The sequence below is a fragment of the Sturnus vulgaris genome, chromosome 5, assembly GCF_052056855.1.
Source record: "Sturnus vulgaris isolate bStuVul1 chromosome 5, bStuVul1.hap1, whole genome shotgun sequence".
NCBI lineage: Eukaryota > Metazoa > Chordata > Aves > Passeriformes > Sturnidae > Sturnus > Sturnus vulgaris.
The window spans coordinates 41251667-41263468 of record NC_142247.1 but is presented as its reverse complement, the minus strand read 5'-3'; the positions used below and the strand labels follow the sequence as shown (position 1 = coordinate 41263468).

The 11802-nt window shown below is 36.2% G+C and overlaps 1 long non-coding RNA gene across 1 annotated transcript; it reads left to right on the top strand.

The window, feature by feature from the left end:
- The first annotated feature begins 2271 nt into the window (after nucleotides 1-2271).
- LOC148223676 (uncharacterized) lies at nucleotides 2272-11802 on the top strand. The gene is made up of 4 exons (XR_015803930.1): nucleotides 2272-3595; nucleotides 4685-4820; nucleotides 7599-7796; nucleotides 7926-11802. It is a non-coding gene; the product is annotated as an uncharacterized LOC148223676 (long non-coding RNA).

Genomic DNA, 11802 nt, shown 5'->3' with positions numbered 1-11802 from the left:
AGTAACTGGTATCACTTTTCTTAACTCTCAGATCTTCTGCAGCCTGTAAAATGCATGTCTAAGCCTGATCTGCTTTTTGAGATTCCCCCAAAGAACTTTCGCAAAGAAAGGTCCCTCAAAAGGCTCATCTTCAAATGGCTACTGACCATGAGGAGTGTCTGCACAGAGATGTGGCCTCTGAGCATACTAATTTTCCTTTTCCTGAGGTGTAGGCACACTAACACAATTTCTGAGTGGTTTATCTTAACAATGTTTTAGCCTGAGCTAGCGGGTCTGCCAAATGACATGTCCATATAGTAGCATATAGATATACATATGTAGGCTGTCAAATTCTGTACTTTTAAAAATCACAGCCATGCTAGTCCCTCCAAAGAAACAAAACTCCATGCTTTGTTTTCTCCCTGTAGCTTTTGGCAACTTACTGTGAACCCTGGGTCTTCTTGTGTCTCTCTAATTTTAGACTGTCTCCATCCAAAGCTCATGGTTGTGCGTTGTTGGATGGCAGTGACCTTCCATATATCCTAACTATTTGGAAAACTTAAGGTAAAGATTGTTTTTTTGCAGCTTTTGTTCTGAAACATTTGCAGGGTTGTACAGCAGATGGTGCTCTGTTTCCCTTTCTTCTAGAGGCTGTTGTCATTAGCTAAACTTTTCAAACTGGAGATTATTAATAGTGTTTTCTGTACTGGCTGAGACATTGGAGCCACATATTTTAAGGGATGGTTTACTTAGCCATGCACTGGTTTTGTTTTAAGGAGCAAGAGAGCACAAAGTCTGTTTGTGGGTTAATTTACAACACTAATCTATCTTCCCAGTGCAGTTAGAGCAGAGAAGTGACTTACATTTATTAAGGTATTCTTTTCATCTTTGCAAAAACAGTACTTGTTTTAAATGGGTAATTCTTCACTAAAATAAATGAATCACAAAGGAAAGTACAGGTTGAATTTAAACATTGAATCACTAAAACTATCAGAATCTCTAAATCCAGCAAAGAATTTCACAGCTTAATTAACCAAAATATTTATCCAGGTACCTGAAATTGGATGAAATAAAAATGTGTTTTCTGTTTTTATGCTGAATAGTTGAATTCCTGCTCTAGCTCTTTCAGCAGAGTAAATTCTGTTTTCTGACACTTGGTACAGTTGGCCCAGGCTTTCAGGGGCTTGTTTCACAAGTGATAGCTCTTAGATGACTAGAAGTGGTATGGAAACTCAAATCCTTTTTGAGGATTTGGTGAGATACAGCACTATCAGCTTTGAAATATTGCAGACTGCAGTAATACCATAGTAATCTTCAACAGCATTAGCAGCTTAAACAGACAAGCCTATATAAATTGGTTTAAAATCAATCAGGTAGAGAATTTCACTAATTCAAATTAATAACTCTATGGGCTGTACTGTGAATTATCAGATTTTGTAAATTAGAAAATAAAACCATGATGCAAGGCTCATGGAAATTAAAGTAAATACTTCCATTAGTATTACTGTGCCAACATTATCCCTTTACCTGGATTTCCATAACAAAGACTACTGAAGAATACAGAAGCACAATAGGTAACTTGCTCATATGGACAATTTTGCTCTATTTGCTACCATTTTATATTACCTATTTCATTCCATGATAATGTACTTGATATAAAATGTATTGCTCTTTATGTGGTATAGATGCTGAGAACACCAGTCATTCACTTGAGTCAATGGCAGATGCTGTGAAAACATAAACTGAGAGGACAGTGCCTGACCCACTGCCCAGAATTTTGCCACTGGGAGGCTGTGTTGGGAACAGCCCATCGATAGGAAATTTTTCTCTGAAGTTCTGTGATTCTATATATAGTATTTCAGGTCTCTACATTTGTAATTCAATCAGAAAGAGCCACTTTATAAATTTATTACTGGTTTTCTTCATTCAGAATTTTGGAGTCAGTCTACCTATGAAAAGAGAAAGCAAAATTCCATTTCTGTTAGTTGATATCTACTCGTTAGCAGAGTATTTATCTCTTAAATAGATCCAAAGTGTCTGTTTCTCATAGGAGATTTTATTTTCTAAAAAGAAATTATTTTTTTTTTCTTAAGCTGTGAGGAAGGTTGGTATGAAGATCATCAATGAGAAAGGGAACAAAATCTGTATTTGTCTTTTCAAGATTACAAAAAAATCTTCTAAATATGTTTTTCTGGCTTGGAGAACATTTCCCCCAAACTGTTACCTAAGAAATGTGTCTTCAGATTGATGAAAGTGAATTATTAAATATAAATGTGGTTTGTTACTGAATTAGAGATATGAGGAACAAGAAATATGGAACAAAAATTTTAAAAGGAGATCAATTTCTTCTCAATTTTAACATGGTTTCATGTAGACTTATAATTATCAGGTGATGTGTTACACCAGTTTATAATTTTCACACTCTGGGAGGCCAGGACAGCGACTTAGACAACTCACATTAAGGTAAAGTCAGTCTGGACTGGCAAAAGATGAAACATGGAGAAATAAACATGTCATTTCAGAGTGCAGGAGGAGGCAGAAATCAATCAGGCATTGAGTTCATTGCATGGAGTTTAAGACTGGGACCGAAGGGGCCTGGATTTTCCCCAATGCTTGGCCTTCATTGAAACCAGCTGAAATATAGTAAAAGTTACATATCTCATATACAAGCTGTACCATGGCCCTCAAAAAAGTACTAAATGGATAGATTGCCTCTGTCACCCACAAAGGAAATTTTGTGGACAATGAAAAGGGAAATCTGATTCCCTTTGTGGCCCCTTGAATTCAATGTTTTAATCCATCAGAAAAGGCTGATAACTTTATTCCTCCTTCCTCAGCTGATTTGATGAAAATTAACTTTCAACATCCACATCTGATCAAATCACAAGCTAAAATTATGTGCGAGCATGAAAAAGATGATGGCTTATTCCATAAATACACACTTGGTTGTTACTTTCAAATTACGTTAACAGAATTCACACAGTATTAGTCAAATCCCTGTCATTAAGGAATGGTATTTCATAAGAAAGCTGTTAATAGGATACAAAGATCCTAAAATTATTAGATGATTATTGGATGATAATGGGAATCCCTTTTTGTCATGACCAGTTTAACAAAGATGAGCTCTCTCTGATGGGAGATGGTAGTATAATAAAAATCTGGAACTTATGTAAAGAAAAGAAACTAAAGATTGAATAATAGATTCAGTGATTTTGTAGAACCAGGATGATTCAATTTTAAGGACATTGTTGGGAAAATAAAGTAATACTAAGGCAGAGCCTATGCCACTGCATCTTGCTTATCTGTCAAAGCCCCTCTCCTACTCTTTTCTCCTGTGGGCGTGTACTGTCTCCCTCTAAAAGCATCGCTAAAATCCAAACAAGGCTTTGTACAGGAAGCCTTCTGCCCCCTCTGGTGCAAGAGCTGTGGCTGGCAGTCTGACCACACTTCAGGCAATGGCAGAGGTCTCAGAGAAAGTTCTCTTATCATTGATGAGAAAACTATTGAAGTATTATGATTTTTTCCAGGGACTGAAAGACCATTTTTCACCAAGTCCAATTATTTCAGCCGAGCAATATATCAGCATATCTCTCATCAACATGTTAATTTTAGCTTTGTAAGTATTGGTCAGAATTTCTGGGTCTTGCTGTTCTTTGTTTTGGGTATACTACATTAACTAAATATCTAGAGGTCAGGTTTAATTGACAATTTTCATGTGTATTTGTGCACTGGTAACATAACATAATGTTTGTGAGGGCAAAAGAAATCTACCTTGAGAGTGCCATAGGAGTGCTCCCCACGCTGTGGTGTCCTACTGGGGCTCAAGCTATGGGTTAAGGAAGGGCTTTTTCTTTATAGCCTGCACACACAAATAAATTGGTACATCTGTCTTCCTGAATGGAAGGTACCTGCACTCCTTTCATTAATTGGCTTTAATATAGGAGAAAAAATGTCATCTAAATTATTTCGGCTCCTGGGTGAAAACCTATATGATTTTTGAAAGGAAAACACTGTAGTCACTGAATGTCAAAGCTGTGATTAAAAAGCAAAAAGCTGACATGCTGACACAGATACCACTGTAATAGGGTATGTCTCAGTGGGAACCCACTGCCACCATCAGCTTTTTACGGGTTTTGTATTGCTAATATGAAACGAAATGCACCACTAGGAATACTGTTGCATTTCAGACTATCTTATTTCATAAATTATTACTATATTACCCTTTAAATGTCCCAGTGAGTATAGCAGCATCAAAATATGATGTAAAAACAATAAAACCAGCAAACAGTTATTATTGAACTGTTAGATATGTACAACAGTTTTTAAATTCCTTTCTCTTTTTTTTTTAAATTCTGAATAAATTAACAGTTTGCAACAGATAGGGTCATTCAACCACCTCAGTGATACCCTTGTTTCTGAATTGGAGCAGGGTATGTAATTACTACTGGGAATGTGTTGTGACAGGCTTTAAGAGTGGGTAAACTGGAGAATGACTTTTGATATTCAAATTTCCTCTCGTTTCCATATTCTGCTGCTGGCACTTAGAAAGGAAGATGTATGATGTGTCTCATCATGCACTTGGAAGGGCTGAGAACTCATACATCTTTTTCCTTCTCAGCTCTCCATCTATTAGCCAGTTGGAGCAAACTTTATACAAGAAAGATGAAAAAAAGTATCTATGAAAATCATATTTTCTCATTTTCAGGAAATCATGGAGGATGATTATTCAGAAGCCATAACCTCTGTGGGAAGAAGGTTCATCAGTCAGTGGCTTCATAAAACCTGCCTATTCTATTTTATGGGAAGCTCTTCAATTTGAAACAAAATCCTAATCAGAGAAAGTATGTCAAAATTAATTTAATTAAAATAAAAATTCTGGATAATTTTTTAAACTTATTTCCTCCATAATTTTACTTCATGCTGGGTTATTAAGTTACTTTAAATATTTGAAAAGAAGTTAATTGGAAAAAAAAATTATCTTCCAAAAAGTTGAATATGTTCTGTTGTTCCTTATCAGAAAGTATCTCCAAGAAAAATTTGAGCCAGGTATTGTTAAAATAATCAATTAGACCATTCACCAGTCAGCATTTTTCAGTGGAGAAATACTGTATCATAAGATCTATGAGTGTATCATTCATTCAGAACAATTTCAATAAAAACAAGGAGGTTAAGATTTATATGATTTGTCTGAAGGTGAGAAGTTCTATTTAAAACTATGTCAAAGTTCATTTAGGAGATACTGTCTGATCTTTACAGATAGACCAGAATATAAATAATGTCCTGGCAAACAGTATTAATAATGTCTTTGACAGAGATATCATTAATAATCATAGTTTATATGGCTACAACTCCAAAATAAAAGGTTATCATGGTGCAATAAACCAAAAGAAGTACACTCAACTAGTTTATTACTTCATTAAAGTGGTGAGCTGTAATTGCTACCTTGCAATCAGAAAATGCAAATGCTCTATTTGCAGTGCAGTCAGTTTTATTTAATTGTAACTTTGTCTTCAGAGAAGGGAAGCTTACCATGTTTTTCTTGGATTTCAGTGCACTGAAAGTTTATTCTTTGGAAACGTACTATAATACAGAAATGAAATTGGGATTGTGTAGTATCTGATGCCCTTTTTGTACATTTATGATGTGCCTCAAGCAAAAGCACTACTTGTAAAATACAAAAGGGCTAAAAAGAATGTAGTTGTCATGACAGTATATGTGTCCAGATTGCAAGCCAGACAACTGTCATTGATAGTTGGGATATAATTGACCACAGTATATGATAAGCACAATATTGATTGATTAATGTGACCTTGTTGTATTTGAAATGTCAAAGAGGAAAATTGAGTTGTCATTTTATATCATGTTCTTTTTCGAGTAGCAGATAAATACTATAATTAATGACTTTTCATGAAGGTTATCTAAAAAATTTAGGGAATATTAAACACCACATTATTCACAGTCACCAAAGGTGAATATATTATTGATGAATATTGATAAGTCTTTACTTATGTGAAACAGGCATCAAAGAAGTTCATATACTTTAATACAGCTTTTTAATGAGACATCTCTTCTGATTACATTTTTAAAATCATTTAACTAGGTGAATAGAGTCAAATTACTTTTACAATTTAGTAAAGTTCTATTTACCTATGGCAAACTGGAATATTGAACTTGAAGGTTTAAGTTTGCTTCTGTTGAAATCAATTGTTAAACTCCTGTTGTCTAGAAAAGAACTGAGGGTTCACACATGCATTGATACAATTTTTCCCTATTTACACAAAAGAGCCTTAATTTTTCTCAGGTAGTTGAAAAAATGTTCTTTAGCAAAGGAATTTCCAAAAATCTTTCTCAGCCTTGAAGTAGATCTCAAAGAACCCTCCAGGCCATGATGGATTAAACAAAGCCAAAAAGCATCTACAGCAAAATCCTGAATTGTTATTGCTTGCCATTTGCCTAAAGTATACCTGCAAAGGGAACTCCCTGTCATTAGGGGACTTCTTCACCAGAAAATGCAAAGTCTCCAGCATTTTGAAGGAAAAGGAAAAAAATCAAGAGTAAAAAGTTCAACTGAATTGTTTCAATCTTCATATTTAATTTTGGATTTGTGTCATGTCTTTCAAGTCAGATATTGTTTCGACTTCATAGTAACATAAAAAATTAAGTTGATGGTGTATCTTATGCTGTCCTATGAAGTCCCTGAGTGTCCAAAATTATTTCAATGTTTTGAATTCTTGAAATCAGTTCAGCTGTGTAAATGCAGGTTTCTCGTGTGACTTCAAGTGCCCCAGTCATGGCCATGGGGTTACAGTTGTGACATGGGGAGATGCACACCCTCCAGATCAACATCCAAAAGGCAGCTGGGATCCCCCAGGGCTCCTCGGGTAGCTCTGAGCACCTGCATTCAGGTACAGAGCTGAGCCCCAAAGTGTCTACAGTATGGTGGGCTTAATCCTCCTTTTCTCAAGTGAGTGTATTGACAAAAACTGCAGAGGTAAAATGGAAGCTTGGCCGCCTAGTTCACATGTAAATATGTATTTGTAGGCATGCAGATTCTCATGTTTTAATCTGGGCTGAATTCCAATCTTTGTTATGTGGGCAAACATTTCTCAGACTTATGTGAATCACTGGAAGAGAGTTCTGGTTTTCCTGGGATAATTTTAAAAATATGGGGCTTATCTCCTTTGGCAGTATCCTTGGGAAAGAAGTGGGCTTCATCAGAAGAGTGAGTGCATTAGAGAATAAGCCAAATGTACCACAATACATTTTAAATTTTCTTAGATTATCCATCTTCCAAAGTAAAAAATACCAGGTAGAGGCTCGCTAACTTGTTCTCTAAAAAACAAAGCCCGATCAGACTGCCTTCTCAAATCCTTGCAGAGTTTTGACATGGTAGGTCACACTCCATCTTCAAGTCCAGTATTACATTAATTAGCATCGTCTTGAGTTGTGCATCGCAGAAGTTTCATTTTTCACCTGGGACTAAATGAGGAAGGACAGAGCAAAACCTCAGCCTCTCCCAACTAGTGCAGCAAGCATGGCATGCAGAGACCAGGCAGTAAGCAGGAACCAGTTGACATTGAATCAATTGCTGTTCTGTTCTTATCCTCTCTCCCCACCAGGCTAGGGTGTAAATACGGGAGATATCATTATGGTCCAGGAGTTACATTGTCTGGTAGGATAAAGCCATTCCTTATCAAAGTGATGCCTAAAATGCAGCCTAGCCTACAGTTTATGGTGAAGACTGTGAGGATCACAGATACTGCTGCACTGGAGTAGAAGTGCCACTGACGGAAACCCGGGAAAAGCACAAGGGTCAGGTCTGTTTGTTTTAACCCGAAATCATCTCAGCATCATGCCTCAATCATCTACAGCTAAGTCAAAGGACTTGCTCTAGGATATTCACCAAAATAGCTGATTGCATTTTTACTTCTCTGTTTTTCTTACAGTTGGATGTTTGCATGCAAGCAGGTGTGCAGGAGTGGTCAGCAAATGGAGCACAGGACCCCTTGGGTGGGAAGGAGCATCAGAGGGACACCTCATTCAGCCTCCTCCCAAGTGAGCTGGTGAAAAGACTGGTGACAGCAAACAAGGGCTTATTCCACCTCTGAACTCAATCATCGGGAGCCAACCTGCCATAAAGCTCCTTAATCTTCCAAAGAGTTGGCAAACAAAATCATAGCTTTCTAAAGGACAACCAGTTGTTTGACACAGTTATATACTCTGGGTAATGTTTTGAGCAAATGTTTAATTACAAAGGGATGGTGCCTAAATTGCCATAATTAATCTGTACCTGTGCTAGAGTTCACAGCAGCCAAGACTTTTTACACTGCTGAATCACTCTCATTGAAATACTCTGTCCTTAAATAGCAGGAAAAGCTGCTATTAGAAATCTCTGTAATAGCTTTTATGAAAGCTATGGCTAATTTAGAGCCCAATTAAATCCAGAAATCCAATTATTTCTGAATAACATAATTGCAAAAAAGTAACTAGCATTGTAAGTGTGCACTAGCTATTATGGAAGATGCTTTAACAAAAGAAAATCAGCTCTGAGCCACTGAAAAGATACATTCTTATCATAAGGATGGTCTGCAAATTTCAAAATTCTTCTATTTTCACTGCTTTGCAGTACGTAAACCTTGGTGCTCTGTTACTGCTATTACATGCATTTTATGGGTCCATTTGGAGAGCAGATAAAAGATGCTAGAGCAGAGCCATTTATACAGGTGCTTGAACAATCTCTCTGTTAAATGAGATAGTAATTAACTAGCTGTGGGTGTGATTGAGTTTGGCCACCTACACGCATAGAAAGGTTAGACAAAATAAAGCAGACCAAGCTCCTGCCATAGACTGACAGTTTTGCTCCTGATGGGAAAGAGAATAATTCTTAGGCTGCCCATGGCTTTGCTGCTGTCCTGGTGGGCAGTGGTGGAAACCCACCCCTGAGCTGCTGTCCCTGGAGCCCCTGGCTGCAGTTGGTGAGCTCATGGGGCCACTGACCTTGTAGCACATTAGCAAGGGTAGTGATGTAACATCCTGCTGCTCCTCAAAGCCCTCACAGGCAGGCATAACAGAGAACAACTGCTTCCTCAACATTGTAGGGAGCAGTACCTACAGTTTTGTGCATTCAGGACTTTGCATGGATTACAGGCATGGATGAGTGAGGAGGAATTATGATGGCATTGGAAAATACTTCATAAACTCAGGGACAGACTTTTGCTTTGACATTTCCATGGAGGTAAGTGAAGCAGAGGTTCACTTCACCTAACCTAGCTACTTGCAGTTACTGTACACTTTCTTACCCCAACAAGCAACAGTTCAACTTTCAATAACTATTTAGGAGAAATTTCCCTCTTGAATCAACTGGAGTTTTGCTGGAGTGAATACTTTCCTTGTTAAAATTTAGCTTACTGATTTCATTGCAATCTGTGTTGTGAAAGACAACGCAAATAAAGCCCTGACCGTAAAGGAAGGCAGAAGGAGGAGAAAGAATGGCCTGCTGAAGGAGTTAGGATTTCAAGTTGCTATATATGTTAATCATCTCATCTGCCCAGTCGTATGCAAGGAAAAAGATATTTCATTAAATGATTGAGTTCTATTACAAAAATACTTGCGAAAAACCCAAATAACTTCAAATGAGGAGAGGGCTGGTGTAACAAGGTTATGAGCTCAACACTGTACATAAAGCTTTGCATGCAGTATCTTCCAATTTGATGGAATTCAAGGTCAATATTTAGTTTTTTTAAAGACATCTGAGTCATGAGTACTTAAAAATCTATCTGAATAGAGTTGACAGAAGGAATTTATTATTTCAATTCTGGAAACACATTAAAAGAAATGAAATAAACTCTAACTGCAGAGTATAAGTTAGGAAAAGAAAGTGCTAATTTTCCATATAAGCTCCCACCAATTTGGCATTCTTAGACACAGTAACTTTGTTTAATACATGTTGGAAAAAGAATTGCCTTAAAGGGAATCAGATATATAAAATGTAAGGTACTAGCTTTACATTTTGATTTTAGAAGGTTAGTAGATGTTTAGTATTGATAAAAATAACTTACTGTGTACTATTTAAGAACAGAGCTCATGATCCCAATTTGAGACCATTTTGGTGCTAGAAAAATAAGTTTTTGTTAATGATGCTTTTAGCATAAGGGAATCTCTGAAAATTTCATTTGCAAATATCAAGGTTAGATGAAGGATTTCTTCAAAAATTGTCAAATAAGTGATCAGGAAGAGATTACACAAATAGAGTGCATTAGCATTGTTGCCTTGTAAAATCAATTAAAGGAATCATCTCAGAGAAATTGAATGATTCTGCTACTGCAAGACATAATGATTTGTGTGATTGGAGGAACTCAGCCAGAATCCAGTTTGAGTGAATTATAGGTTTTTATAACCGAGTACTTAGTTGAATTTTTTTTAAATTTGATTTTGCCATCATGTCAAATTTACATGTTTGAGGTATAATTAGCCAGTCTGATTACAAAGAAAAAAAGACTATAATTTAAAAATATAAATTAACATAAAATGACAAGCATTAAAAGTTAATATCAACTCAATGTTCATTCTTTTGCATTCAAATGAGTCTTATTAAGTTATTATGTCCATCTAAATATAAGTATTTTCAAGTAATACACAATGTGTTTCATAATCTGCCTCTCTCCCTAGCCCTCCATTAGCTCTATTGTTTCTCTACAGTTTGTTACTCTGAAGAAACCATGCTGGAGTTATATTGTTTCATTTTTCACATAAAGTGCATAACTTGAGCTTAGAAATAAAATTTTGATGTGTCCTAGACCTTTAGTGACCATGTGTTGGCTCTAAATATAGTGGTACAAGCAATGGCCTTTTTGTGAAATGCACATAAAGAAGCAATAACTGAATTTCAACAAGCAAATCAATGCAATTGGTTTAGAATTATGATGCTTGGCTCTCTAATGCATATTCAGAATAGTAGAAAAGAAAGTATGAAATTTAATTGTACTATAAAACTGTCATGAGAAAATATATACTGAATATCAAGCAGGATTACATTTCTTCAGTAGTGATCATCTGCAGAAAACTTTATTTAAGGAACTGCTGCATTTCTAATGCTGTATTTCTGATCAGAGAACAGTTCTAAGAGCTACATCACTGAAAAAAGTGACAAAATATGATTAATTTGGTTCATCCTCTAGAGTTGAATGTTTCTGTACAAACTCTGGTACTAATGTCTGTTTGGTACAAAAGGCAGAATAGTGAAAAAAATAAAGCAGCTCCTATAGTGTTTTCTGTTTTTACAACAGTAGCACAAGACCAATAGCAGTCTGGAAGCTACAAAACCAGAGAAGTATTGCCTGATGTCAGCAAGGGCCCTTTGTACAATTTGTGTTATTTATTTGCTAGACAGCATAATCATAAAATTTATACTCTCCCTCATTACATGTGGAAACACACCTTATCATAATTTCTATTACACTGTGAGCAATTCATTTTATGCACATACATGAATTCAGCCATTGAAACGATTTTTTATCTTCACACCTCTTTAAGAAAGTAAAATGAAAGGCTGATATCATTGTATACATACAGCATGGCATGCATACACATATGTATCCAACAAGACATCTCTGAAAAATGAGGTTTCATATTTTAGTAAAGTGTTTTTACATCTGTCAGTGGACTTGCTGCATGAGACTGACTCAAATGTCTTGGAATCCAAGGAAACCATCCTGAGCTAACTTGGATGGCCCTTTAACTAAGTCCTGCCTGCTATTACTGATTTCACCAAGCTGAAGATAGAGATTAGCCCATTAGGGAATCAGTAAATTAAATTTACTTATC